Raw genomic sequence first — 14612 nt, 5'->3', positions numbered from 1 at the left:
TTGGAGTCTTTATTTTAGTAATATTATGACTTATTAAGGGGGAAACATACTGGGAAGAGTTTCCCAAATTATTTGACCACTGAACACTAACATCCACACTCTCACACCCACGCCCACCACACAGGACACCCATTAACATCTCATAGAACTTTCAGTCTGCTGAATAAAGTTTGGTAAACACTGAACCTCTCAAGTTCCATCCCACCCTGGGCTCCCACCACACAGATCTCAAAATGTGCTTCAGTAATTACAGCACAACCAGGGCCTTGGTGGGAAAGCCCCAAAGCCTAAGCAGATCTGTATCGACCAGGCTCCTCCCATCAGAAGTACAGCCTGTGATAACAGCACAGTGGCATTGTCCTTACCTCACGGATGGAAAAGCCGAGGGACAGGGAGGTCAAGACATTTGCCTTGGTCCACACTTGAGTCCTTGGTGGGTGTAGCCACTGAGTTGCTATCGGTTTGACATACTGTGTTGACGGAGGTCTAAGGGGTTCTGGCATTCAAGCCCTGGGATCACAGCCATACACAAGGCCCCTGAGCTGAGCCCTGTCCTGTGTGGGAACCAAGGGCAGGCCAGCCCAAGATGTGCTGCTGTGACATGCACATTATTTTGAGCTGAAAACCATCAAGGCCCAAAAGACTCAGGAAGATACTTTGACCTCCCCTCCACCCCCCACCAACTGCATAAAAGGATTTTAGAAGGAGGACCTGCTCATGGAGCAAAGCTATCACCATAGATAGCTGTACTGTAAAACTAAATTAGGGTCAATAGGAAGTGTTTGGGGAGCATTGTATATTTTCCTCAGTTCTTGTCCCCACTGTGACAAAGAATTGAAGGGCAGAGGCACAATACTGAAGCAGAATCAAAGTTTTATTTAAAGTTACTTAGAGAAAAAGTATAGCAGGCAACCTCAGTGAGGAGAGGTGCCCTTAAAGGTTGTAGAGAGAGATTAAGATTAAAAGGTTATGCACTTAGTGCAGGCTGTAAGGCTGGAGGCTCCAGGGGAAGGGGTGAGCCTGCTGGAAAAGCTCAGGCCTCACCAAACAAGGCAAAGAGACCAACAGGTTCCGGTCTGACAACATTCCAGAGTCTGATCGGACAACATTCCTAACTAGAGCCCTCCCCAAATCTAGAAGAGTGGTGGTAACTTTCCAGTACCTGACTAAAGGCCAATGAGAGACCCCCACGTACCCTAGGTAAGCCAATCCCCATGCCACTGTATTCCTTTGCTCTCCCTCCCCCTGCCTTCTTTAAAAACTCACTGCCTGCCCTGCTGAATGTGACTTCCCCGGCCTGTGATAGCCAGACCTGGGAACATCACCTGGGAATTGTGCTCAAATAAACTGGCCCTTCGTTGCCTCTTGTCACCTGCTTAATTCGGCTAAAGTTTATCTTACATTTGGTGCCGAAACCCGGGAAGGAGTGTGAGCGTGGGGCCCTAACCGGCCACTGGTGGCCCTGCCCCCTCCTTCCCCAACCCAGGACCTCGGCCTGCTCTCCGCTGCGTGGACTATTTTCTGGTGAGTCCCTCAGTTTCCCCTGGTATGTTTCCCTTCCTAAATCCATTTCACCTGGTCCTTTAGAAATCATAGCTATGTCCAGGTTGGGGCATCCGGCCCACCGCTGGCCCTGCAGTGCAGGAGACGTCCCTAACCCAGCCCCAGGATGTCTGCAGGCATCCGGCCCACCCCCAGCCCTGTGGTGTGGGAGACATTTTTTTGGCATTTGCTTCCCGGGGGACCCAAATGGACAGGCCAGGTCAAACAGAATCCTTTGCTATAGACATGGGGAATCAGCCCTCAAAAGCGGAGGCTCAGTCCCCACTGCAGTGTCTCATTTCTAATTTGGCTACTCTATATTTGTCCTGGGAAGTTTGCAAATGGAAGCTAGTCTTTCTTTGCTCTGAGGCCGGGCCTCAGTATCCCTTGGACAATCAATCTCGCTGGCCCCCTGAGGGAATTTTCAATTTTGGCCTTCTCACCACCTTGATTAATTATTGCCACTGGAGAGGAGAGTGGAGTGAAATCCTGTATGTGCAGGCTTTTTGGACATTGTGCTCCCACCCAGACCTTTACATTGTGTTCAATGACCCAAGTTCTCCTAGCCCAATCTCCAGTTAAAGATTGTCAGCCTCTTACTCGGCCCAGTCCTTCTTCCTTTTCATTTTTCAGATCCCAGAGGATGTTAGTCTCCCACCTCCCTCAGCTCGCTACCCCCACCCCTCTCCACCACCATCTTTAAGTTCTTTGTCCTCCCCCATGTTGCTGCCATCTTAAAATCCTACATTCTCAACCATGCCATCGTCCTACTCCTCTCCTCTTCTGGTGGCTGCACCACCCCCTCCCCCTCCTTCCACCTTCACTGCCCTCTTCCCCCACCCGAACATGCTCCTCCTGCTCTCCAGTTCCGGAAGCCACAGACCAGAAGCTAAAAAGAAGGAAAGCAATTAAATATCAGTAACTCAAATCTTTATATCAGTTTGTCTGTGTATAAGTTTTTATATGAAAAGTGTTGCTAACTGTAGTAATTATGTCTCAATTTGTATGTTTGTGTGCCTAAGTGTGTAAATGAAAAATATTTTCCTACCTCCAGACGGAATTAATAAAAATTTATTTAAAAACAAGCACTTGTAAAAATTGGGCATTCTAAAACTTCCAGAAAATCTAATAAAAAATATTAAGCATTAATGCTAATTTAAGTTTAACTGAAACAGACATGTCCTTATAGTTATCAGCTGCCAAAGTTTACTTAAAGTCATTTAAATTAACGTTATCTGTTAAACATTTCAAGAAGATGCTTAAAGAAAAGTTTAACTTTGTCTAATGTTTGGTAAAAGTTTTGTAAGTAGCATACCTGCTAAAAATAAGTAAACAAGCATAGCAAATAAATGTCTTAATAATAATACTGTATTAATGTATAACTATATATATGCAAACAGCCTGAGAATTATGTGATAACCAAAATTCTTAGTTTGCTATGATATAGACATAATTTGTGCCTAATGAGAAATTGTGCTGTAAAGCACATTTCCAAAAATGATAATATACGTTCATAGGTGTATCAATCTGAAGAATGCTAGTGTAACAGTTTACAGTGGCCTATTTTTCAGTGTTCACCGAAGGTTAAAGTAATGGTTTTAAGTTCTAATTAAAACTCCTTAAAGTAATAAGGAAAACATTTCTACATGCTAAAGAATGTGAATGTGTCTTTTGATAAAAGAAAGTAACTTTGTTCTAAAGTACAGCTGTTTATTTAGAGAGAGAAATCTAAATGTAAAAAGAAAGTTGTAAAAAGTTTGTAGAAGAATTTAATATGGTCATACTATATAAAACTAAAGCAAATGAGTCTCAGCATCAAGTACATAGCAAAATCAGAATTTTGTTTTCAGTTAAAAAGACAAAGTTTTCTTAACTGTTAGTCTGCTCTTAATATTGAAAGATTGCAGAAGGTTCTTCTAATTGTTTTACCAAAGCAGTTTCTTATGCTTAAAAGTCTTAGTGAGTTGTCGGACTCTTTAAGAAAATGAGATCTTACTATTAAAAGGACTAAAAGCTAAACTTTGCTAACAACTGTGTAACCTTCTTTATTTGCCTTTGAGATATTTTGTTGTAATTCTAGTTAAATAGATAAGTATTGCTTCATAGCAACCTATAATCCTATTTAAGCAAGTGCCAAAAAAACTTTCTTCTAACAACTTCCCAAAATCAAATTCAAAAAAGTACTTTTACCTCTAGTTAACTCTGATATTTTCCAGAGGGCCCCTAGAACATGTCAGAGGAACTTTTTCTCATTGGAGAAAGTATTTGGCTAATTTAGCTTCTTTATATGATATATAATTACCTGGAAAGCACTGTCAAAGGAAATGATGCTCAACTTTGTTACTGAATGTTTTGTTACAGAAATATCCATATTTCCTTATGTCAACTGTCTTACAGTAAGCTCTCATCAGATCTTTAACCATTGTCATTTGTAAGTCTTTTGTCATTTATAGTCACTGTTTTATTACTCCTAAACTACTAAAGAACTAGATTTCAGCAGAACAGGTATTAGTTACATAAGATTAAGTAAACTAATGAAGATGATTTTGTGGCTTTTTGTTTCAAATGTTGATAAAGTGTTTTAAGCTTTTCCTCTTAAGCTGACAACAGTTTAGTAAATGACTGCCTTTATAAGCAGAATTGAGACTTTTTCTTTCTACCTGATCCCTCCAAAATTTAAAAACTCTCAGTAACTATTTTTACATTTCATGGCAGTATGTTTATTTGCACAAGTTCAATAAGAATCTGTTTTCCTTGTAAGAAGACCAATTAAAAACACTGGTTATATTACCAAGCCTTTGACTAGAATGTCATACCTGAGAGACACATGTGTAAACTCAGATATAAACAGACAGCTTTAAGGAACTAAGATTGACTTTATAAAGCCAACAAAGCCCCTTAGAAAAACTGGCCTGGTACCTTGCTTACAGAGTTCCGAGCAGCCTTACCAGGTGAGTAAAGAAAGTCACTTCCTGGCAGATGCAGGAACCTCAAGAATGTCTTGAGAACCTGAAGAAGGGAAGAATTCACCCAAGTGTACAAGTACTGCAGGCACAACCTGCTAGCAAGTCTGGCTTAGCTGTCTGGCCTCAAGAAAAGAAGCCTTTAAAAGTTCAATCTGAAATTCCTTACAAAAAGTTCCAGCAAAGCATATTTGAAAGAGCCTATGTAATCAATTGCTCTTCTTGCTGCACTTATGCAAATAATAAAGCCACGTGTTAATCATTTTTTTAATCTGGTTACTTCTAATAAAAATGAGAGTGATTTTAAAGAGAAGTATTGTTTTAATAATGCAGTCTTATCTATACTAAATCCTAATACTAGTCATTGAGATGTAAACTCGATCCAGAATTCTAGTTTCCCCATAATACCTGGCTATGATTCTCAATTAAAGTCTTTATATTTCTAGTTCTCATATTCAGCCATGCATTCTTAATCTCATCAAGTTTGTCCTTCCAGAATAGAAAATCCAACTCCAGATGTTGCTACTTAACCTAATAACACAATTTGTACTGTCTTGCCTAGAAGCCACAAAACTGAAAATAGTAATAAAAATGAAACCCAGAATAGAAGTGCCAACCTTCCAAGGCCCTCTCAACTGACCAGTGATGAAAACCTAGCTGCACCCTTTACTGCACCCCCTCTCAGCATGAAGCAGCCAGAGTGGTCATTGCCCCTTTTCCCTAGCAGCCGCTAGAATCTCTGTCTGTAGAAGAGAAAGTGAGACAAGAACCATAGGCTTAGACAGAATAAGGTGAGAGTCTCTAGAAAAGGCAAGGCAAGATATTTGCAGTCAGAGCAATGTAACTACATGCTAAGAAACCCCACACACAATGCCCCTTGTCAGCCAGAAGTAGCCAGACTAAGTCATCGCCCATTATGACTAAAGGCTGGAATGTAAGGCTGGAGGCTCCAGGGGAAGGGGTGAGCCTGCTGGACAAGCTCAGGCCTCACCAAACAAGGCAAAGAGACCAACAGGTTCCAGTCTGACAACATTCCAGAGTCTGATCGGACAACTTTCCTAACTAGAGCCCTCCCCCAATCTAGAAGAGTGGTGGTAACTTTCCAGTACCTGACTAAAGGCCAATGAGAGACCCCCCACGTACCCTAGGTAAGCCAATCCCCGTGCCACTGTATTCCTTTGCTATCCCTCCCCCTGCCTTCTTTAAAAATTAGCTGCCTGCCCTGCTGAATGTGACTTCCCCGGCCTGTGAAAGCCAGACCTGGGAACATCACCCGAAAATTGCACTCAAGTAAACTGCCTGGCCCTTCGTTGCCTCTCGTCACCTGCTTATTTTGGCTAAAATTTATCTTATACCAGCAACCTCGGAGAAAGCACCCCAAAAGGCTGGGGTTCCCCCTTTTAAGGATTCGTCAGAAATATGACTAAGGCCTGGGGGTGCAGACCTGTTAAGTGGTGTTTGAATACTTAAAATTAACAACACAAGGAACTTCCTGCTCTGATTTCTCCCTGGGACGCCCATCATTCTTGGCCTGGGAGCCTATCAAACAAGGTTGCCTGCCCAACCCCCAAGGTGGGCCGAGTTATTGTCTGTTTGCTAAACAGTAAGTTAAGAATGTTACTTCTTAACTTCCTGCCTTTTACTATATTTATGGCTTGGCCTGCACGCTAGATTAGTTACCTAGGTTGCAAACTACTTGAGGAGGGCCCAAGGAGGAAAAAACAGCATATAGGTAAAGTGAAAAAATAAGCTGGGCTTGTATGATTAACATAATAAAGACATGGGCTATGCTGAAGTACCCTCCTTTATCTGGGGAATATTCAAACATTCCAGGCCAAGTTGCTCCTGGCTTTTTGAGCTTTAACTGATTAATTCTGGGTCTTTCTAGTGGACTTTCCTGGCCTTTTTCCCTTTCCACCTCGCTCATATCTATTTTCTTCCCAGACAGGAAGGACTATAACAAAATGTGTTAAAATCTTAAAATTTCTCACGGTGCCCCACTGTTTCTGTATGGCCCCCCAACTATTTTGTTTAAAATATTTACTCTTTTTATATACCTGTGAACTGTTTCCATTTTCCTTAAAGTCTCAGGCCCCCACACCCTTCTCTTTGGTTCAGGATGACATCTATATCTCATTCTCCCTGACCATCTTTGGAAGCCACATCTATGGCTTCCCCGTATGTATGTAATTAAACTTGTTTTTTCCTGTTGGTCTATCTCATGTCAATATGACATAAACCAGCTAGAAGAACTTCCAGGGGTAGAGGAAATGTCTTCCTAATGTTAGGCAGGAAAATAGACATGAGCAGGGTGGAAAGAAAACAAGGTCAGTAAAGCCCCCTAGAAAGGACTTGGTTAACCAGTTAAAACTAGAAATCCAGAAAAGACTCAGAGTTAATGAGTTAATCAGTTAAAGCCTAAAAGGTCAAGAGCAACCCATATAAAAGTATCTGAGCACAGCCCATGTCTTCATTGTGTTAATTAGATCATTAAGATTTACTCTAGCCTGCTAAAAGGCCCACCTATAAACAGCATAATAAAGACAGGGAGATCCCACCTTAAAGCCAAAATTGCATTTTGAAAAAAAACACCCCAAGTAGTTAAGAAGAAAGATTCTTAACATACTCTTTAGCACCCCAAATAACTCTGCCCACCTTGGAGGAAGGACTGTCTTGACTGATAAGCTAATTTTGCAGAATTACCTAGAGGGCTGATAAGAAACTTAACATCTTATCAAAGATACTTTAGACCACTTAAGTCCACACCCCTAGCCCTTTGTCACTGTAAGGCTGGAGGCCCCGGAGGGAGGGGTGAGCATGTCAGACGAGCTCACCCTCACCAAATAAGGAAAGGGGGCGGCAAAGCCCCCAACTCTGGCCTAGTAAGGGAAAGAGACCATCAGATTCTGGCCTGATGACGTGCCAAAATCTCTGGCTGCTGCCTCCTCCCAACCTGTAAAATGAGGAGTAACTTTCTAGCTATTTGTCTACTGTAAAGGCCAATGACATGTGCCTTAGGGTAGCCAATCCTCGCACCACTGTAGACCTATGCTCTCCCTCCCCCTAACTTCTTTATAAACTCACTGCCTGGCCTGCTGGGCACAACTTCTCCAGCCTGTGACTAACTAGACTGGCAAACATCGCCCAGGATTGTGCCCTATTAAATTTTTGGCTCCTCTGTTGCCTCCTTGCCTGATCATTTTGGTTTGATTTAACCTTACATCTGGTGCCAAAACCTGGGAAGGAGATAAGGTGTGGGGCTCCAGCCAGCCACCGGTAGCTCCCACCCCTCCTTACCCAATCCAGTACCTCCACCCACTCTCAGCACTTTGAACAGTGATTTGGTGAGTCCCTCCTTTCCCTGGTCTGTTTTCCCAGTCCTGTCTCCACCTGGTTCAGTTAACTTCAAAATCATAGCTACGTCCAGGTTCTCCAGGCATTAAGCCTGTCCTGGTCCCGAGATAGAGGAGACGTCCTCATCCAGGCTCCCAGATCTCCGGGGAAGAGTACGATACTTCCCTGTCTCCTAACCTGAGCGAGTTTGGGACGCTGGGCTCACCAGTTTAGGGGCTCTGGGAAATGGGTAACAGACATGGGGAACCAGTCCTCTAAATTGAAGGCTCAGACCCCTCTGCAGTGTCTCATATCCAATCTGGCAACGCTAGATATAGTGGAGGAGATCTGTAAACGGAAACTGGTCCGACTCTGTTCTCAGACTTGGCCCTAGTATCCTCTGGCCCCCAGAGCGAACTTTTGATTTTAGCCTTCTCACCAACCTAACTTCTGTCACCGAACTGGGAAGTGGTCTGAAGTCCTGTATGTCCAGACCTTTTGGACATAGCGCTCCCGCCCTGACCTTTATGTTAAGTGTTCAATGACCCAGGTTCTCCTGGCCTGGTCTCCAGTTAAGGAGTGTCAGCCTCTTACTCTGCCCAGTCCTTCCTCCTTTTCAGATCCGCCGGAGGACCTTGGTTGCCCACCTCCCTCAGCCCATGATCCCCTCCCCTTGCATCGCCACCATCTTTAGGTCCCTTGTCCTCACCCACATCATCGCCATCTTTAGGTCCTTTGTCCTCACTTCGCTGCCATCTTTAGGTCCTTCATTCTCAGCCATGCCATCTTCCTGCTCCTCTTCCTGTGTCTGCACCACCCTCTGCCCCTCTCCTTCCATCTTCACTGCCCTCTTTCCCCACTGGAACAGGCTCCTCCTACCCTCTGGTTCCGGAAGCCATGGACAAGACTACCCCCAGCACAGACCCACCTCCTTTCTCTCCCGACCCTACAACCCTCCCCACACCCACTGTTCCATATTTGTATCCTTTCCTGGCATTGCCGCTGTCTTCTCCTTCACTTCCTGTTCCCACCCTGCCACCAACTTATGTACCCATGCCACCCTTAGCTCCCAGTTGGTCTAGCCCTCTGGTCCAAGGCCCAGTGGCCACCCCAAAGGTCCAACTAGCAGCCTCTTGCCGAGAGGTTACAGGGGCAGAAGAGGTTGTCCAGATTCATGCCCCTTTTTCCCTAGGAAACATCCCAAATTGAGAGACTCCTGGGCTCTTATTCCTCTAACCCCACAGTTAATACCAAAGAGTTTGACTACCTAACTCAAGCCCATGAACTTACCTGGCATGATATACATGTTATCCTAACCTCCACTCTTACCTCATATGACTGTGTTACCTCTGTCTCCCGACATTGTGCAAACAAGGCACATAACACGGATCAGGCCAAGCCAATTGGGACAGAGGCAGTTCCTCTCACAAACCCCCAATGGGACTATAATACCCAAGATGGGGGAACTCAGACGGACCGAATGCTCTAGTATTTACTGGCAGGTATGAATAAGATGGCTCAAAAGGCCATTAATTATGATAAGCTGAAAGATTACTCAGAGACCTGATGAGAACCCAGCCTGTTTTCTTGACTGGCTCACCGAGGCTTTCTCTATACATACCTGCCTCAACCCCAACTCATCACTGGGGTCCACGGTGTTGGCTACTCATTTTATTACCCAGTCAGCACAGACATAAGATGTAAGTTAAAAATGGGCAGAGGAGGAGCCCCAGTCTCCACTCCATGACCTGGTAACCATGGCCTTTAAAGTCTTTAATACCTGTGATGAAGAACATGAGAGGAGGATAGCATCCCAGACCCGAGCCTTCGCAGTGACCCCACTGACCAGTAGAACAGGGGTCTCACCACACCAAAGACTGGTCCGAAGCTCATGAGCCTCCAGGATCTTCCTTCTGGCGTGGCCAGGAAGGCCACTGGGCAATGAGATGCCCCAACCCGACCAAAATAGGCTGACCAAACCCTGCCCGGTTTGCAGTAAAAGAAGTCATTGGAAGGTAGAGTGCCTGGCTGGGGAAGGTTGTCCTCCCGTGACAGAGTCTTGTGGGAGGCAGGCCCCCCTAAGGAACTCTCCTCCAGACCTTCTTGGCCTACTTGAAGACTGGACTTGAACACCCCTATCACCCTTGCTGAGCCCAGGACCATGCTGTGGGAAACAGGTAAGCCCATCTCCTTTTTGGTAGACACAGGGGCGACCTACTCTGTTTTACCTTCCTTTCATGGGCATTTACATCCTTCCCAGGTCTCAGTCATGGGTGTCATGGGAATTCCCTCTAAGCCTCTAGAGACAGGTCTGGTAGCCTGCATGTTTGAGGGCCATCCTCTTACCCACTCTTTTCTAGTCATCCCATCCTGTCCCATACCTTTGTTAGGGAGGGGTCTCCTATCCAAGCTTGGTGCCTCCATCTCCCTGCCACTTAGTCATCCCTAACCAAGTTCACTCATCGCCCTAGCTAGTATAAGTTGTGGCCCTGAGGCCTCCGCTGACCCTCCTGTACTGTTGACTGATGTTAACCCAATGGTCTGGGACACCTCTACTCCCATAGTGGTGAGCCATCATGCTCCGGTCCTCATCCACCTCAAGGACCCATCCTCCTTTCCTTCTAGGCCCCGATTTCCTATTTCCCATCCTATCATTAACCATCTTTCCCAAGGGCTTCTGGTACCGACTAATTCTCCCTGTAACACTCCCATCCTTCCAATCAAGAAGCCATTGGGAGCCTACTGGCTCGCTCAAGACCTGTGGATAATCAATGAGACTGTAGTCCCTCTTCACCTGGTCATCTCTAACCCTTATACTCTAAGGCCTTTCCTACCTGCCAAGAGACTATGCCGGTAGTGTGCCCCGGACACCTCCCACTTTATAGTTTTAGACCTTAAAGATGCATTCTTCACCATCCCACTACACCCCAATTCCCAGTTACTGTTTGCCTTTACCTGGGAGGACCCAGACACCCACCCAACTAGACAACTAACTTGCACAGTCCTCCCTCAAGGCTTCTGGGACAGTCCTCACCTTTTTGGACAGGCACTGGCAGAAGATCTGTCCCATCATGACACAGGAGTCAACACTCTCCTCCAATATGTTGATGATCTCCTCCTATGTAGCCCCACAAAAGAGGCCTCTGTTCAAGACATGGCTTCCCTCCTAAACTTCCTGGCTCAGCAGGGATAGAGTCTCTCCATCAAAAGCTCAGTTATCCACCCCACAGGCTACATACCTTGGAGTGGCCCTAACTCCTTCTTCCAGAGCACTAACGGTGAATTGAACAGCCTCCATTAGAGCTCTTCTACCACCCACCTCAGAAACTGAGATCTTGTCATTTCTTGGACTAGTGGAGTTTTTCCAACACTGGGTCCCTAACTTTGCCTTATTAGCTAAGCCTCTGTATGCTGCTGCCAAAGAAATGCCCTCTGGGCCACTCACCTCTACTACACAGTGGCCCATGCTTTTGAAAAACTGTGAAATGCCCTCCTCTCCTCACCCCCACTTATGCTGCCTAACCCTAACAAACCTTTTCTCTTATATACTACAGAAAAGTTGGGAATAGCAACTGGAGTGCTGGTCCCAGCCAGTAGGACCCAGACACCAACTGGTCACTTTCCTGTCAAAACAACTGGATCCCACCACTAAGGGGTGGCAACCCTGCCTTAGAGCCCTGGCAGTGGCAGCGTGCCTTGCCAAAGAAGCTCTGAAACTAACCCTCCTACAGGTGATAACCGTATACTCTTATCATTTACAGGACCTTCTGGGCCACAAATCCTTGGCCTCTCTCAGCCCATCACGAGTGCAGGAATTTCACCTCCTATTTATTGAGCACCCCCAGTTAACTTTACAGGTGTCACCATCATTACACCCAACCAGCCTCCTTCCTCCCTCCAGTTCATCTGCCACACCCAGCCACTCCTCCACAGAGCTGGTGGAAACTCTTTGACTCCTACAAGAGGGTCTCCAGGACACACCTCTCACTGACCCAGACTTAATTGTCCATGAATGGAAGCTCAATCAGGGATTCAAATGGGTGTAGGGGAGCGGCCTACACGGTAGTTTCCTCCTCCTCAGAAATAGTGGAGGCAGCTCCCCTGCCGATGGGAACCACCTCCCAAAAGGCAGAACTAGTAGCCCTCACCCAAGCCTTACAGTTGGCAGCAGGACTTAGGGTAACCATTTACACCAACTCAAAGTATGCTTTCCTAATCGCACACAGCCATGCAGCAATCTGGAAGGAAAGGGGATTCCTCACTACCCAAGGGACCCTGATTGTAAATGATAAAACAATTCATCACCTACTCCAGGCCTTACAGGAAACCAAGGAGGTGGCTATTGTTCATTGCTGGGGACACCAGACAGGTACTGACCTGGTCACTAAAGGGAATTCTCTAGCCGATGCTACTGCCCAACAACTAACCTCGGGTCCTGATTATTCCCCAGTATTGTTTCTCTCCCCCTCTATAACTCCTAATTATTCCAAAGAGGAAAAACAACAATGTTTAGACCAGGGTGGAATGGCTGGACAACAGGGATGGATACATCTTAAGGACAGGATAACTCTTCCCCAGGCCCATGCCAGGGAAATCATATTTACAGTTCACCAATTCCTCCATATTGGTCCAGAGGCTATGTACAGGTTTCTCTCCCCTATCTTTGCCCCACCTGGGCTCCAAAAGACCATTAACCAGGTACATATGGCTTGCACCACCTGTCATCATGTTTCTTCTCAAGGCACCCTCAAATGCTGTGCAGCCCTCCACCAGCTGCGGGGAGCGCTACCTGGACAGGATTGGCAGATTGATTTTACCCACATGCCTAGACACAAGAAGCTCAGATATTTACTGGTTATGGTTGATACACTTTCATGTTGGATCAAGGCCTTTCCTACCTGCCAAGAGACTATGCCAGTAGTGGCAAAGACATTAGTGGAACCCATCATCCCTTGTTTTGGCCTCCTGATGTCGCTGCAGACAATGGACCAGCTTTCATCTCAAAGGTCACACAACTGGTGGCTGGCTCTCTAAATATCTCCTATTAACTACACATACCCTATCACCCTCAATCCTCAGGTAAGGTGGAAAGGGCCAATGGCCTTCTCAAGGATCAACTTTCCAGACTCTCTTTAGAGGTAAAGACCTCCTGGTCAGACCTACTCCCAATTGCTCTCACCTGATTGCGAGAAGTCCCCAGGGGACCCACTGGACTAAGTGCCTTTGAGTTAATGTATGGTAGACCCTTCTTTCTAAACACAGGCCTGCCTACAACTCCACCCCCTCTAGCCTCCTACCTACCTTACTTCTCACTCCTAAGACATCTCCTCAGGGAACATGCAGACCAATTCCTGCCTCAACCCACCTCCCCCTCGAATCCAAGAATCACGGAGGTTCTACAGCCGGGAGATGAAGTCCTTCTTAAAGAACTCCTACCTCGGTCCCTCCAACCATGGTGGATGGGACCATACATGGTGGTCCTTACCACTCCCACAGCTGCCAAGCTATTGGGACACTCCCTGTGGTACCACATCTCCAGGCTCAAACAAGCACCCAGTCATGATAGTTGGAGGTCTACAGAGATAGGGCCTCTCTGTTTGTGCCTTACTCACACTAGTGCTGGCCACAATGACCCATCTGGCTCTGGCAAACTGGGTCTGTAACCAGTGCATCATATAAGGCATGCTCCAACCCCACCAATTGGTCCCCTGGACATGCTACTTTCAAAAAGTACCTTGTTGCAGGGATATCAATTGTACTGGGCCGCTATAATGTTAAGAGATTTCCAAACTAGCTGCCCAGGAGGAGTCGGCAAGACCATTTGCTAGGTACGAGACCCTCCACCAAATCCCCAAGGAAAGATAACCCCTTGTTCTACCCAATGCTCATCTTTGTATTCCTTCATCCAGGCTACCTGCTATGAACGAGCCTGGGTCTGTCTCTCATCTTCCAGACAACACTACTGGATGGGGCAAAGCCTGGATAATCGTGCAGATATGTCTGTCCTGAGAGACAAGGACAACATATCTGCTGGAACCTCCAGACACCGATAGGTCAATGGTAGAAGTGCACAAGACTATGCTGGTACATCAGTACTCGCCCCTTCCCTCCAAGCCTCCTCCAGCCTCCCACCAGCCTTAACCCTGCCCACACCACCCCTCCTCAGCTGGAAGTAGCCAGTTCGAGTCAGCACCCATTATAACCAAAAAGCTGGAATGTAAGGCTGGAGGCATCGGAGGGAGGGGTGAGCACGTCAGACAAGCTCACCCTCACCAAATAAGGAAAGGGGGCAGCAAAGCCCCCAACTCTGGCCTAGTAAGGGAAAGAGACCAACAGATTCCAGCCTGATGACATGCCAAACTCCCCGGCTGCTGCCCCCTCCCAACCTGGAAAAGGAGTAGTAGCTTTCTAGCCATTTGTCTACTGTAAAGGCCAATGATGTGTGCCTTAGGCTAGCCAATCCTTGTGCCACTGTAGACCTATGCTCTCCCTCCCCCTAACTTCTTTATAAACTCACTGCCTGCCCTGCTGGGCACTTCTCTGGCCTGTGACTAACCAGACTGGCAAACATTGCCCAGGATTGCACCCTATTAAACTTTTGGCTCCTTTTTTGCTTCCTCACCTGGTCATTTTGGCTCGATTTTACCTTACAGTCACATTCCTGAAAAATCCTTAAAAGGGGGAACACCCAACCTTTCAGGGCACACCTCTCTCTGAGGACTCCTGCACTTCTTTCTAAGTAATTTTAAATAAAACTTTTACTCTGCTTCATGA

At 46.2% G+C, this 14612-nt stretch overlaps 1 protein-coding gene across 3 annotated transcripts in view; it reads left to right on the top strand.

Moving 5' to 3' along the window:
• LOC108401104 (poly [ADP-ribose] polymerase 1-like) overlaps positions 1–14612 on the top strand; it is a 55473-nt gene extending 40861 nt beyond the window's left edge. For all 3 annotated transcript variants that reach the window (XR_012122751.1, XM_073216681.1, XM_073216680.1), the window contains one exon: positions 1–14612. This exon is cut by the window's left edge. The gene's annotated coding sequence lies outside the window, so the exon portion shown is untranslated.

The sequence above is a fragment of the Manis javanica genome, chromosome 11 (assembly GCF_040802235.1).
Source record: "Manis javanica isolate MJ-LG chromosome 11, MJ_LKY, whole genome shotgun sequence".
NCBI classification, from domain to species: domain Eukaryota; kingdom Metazoa; phylum Chordata; class Mammalia; order Pholidota; family Manidae; genus Manis; species Manis javanica.
The sequence above is the reverse complement of the archived record's forward strand: the minus strand, read 5'-3'. Positions and strand labels throughout refer to the sequence as shown.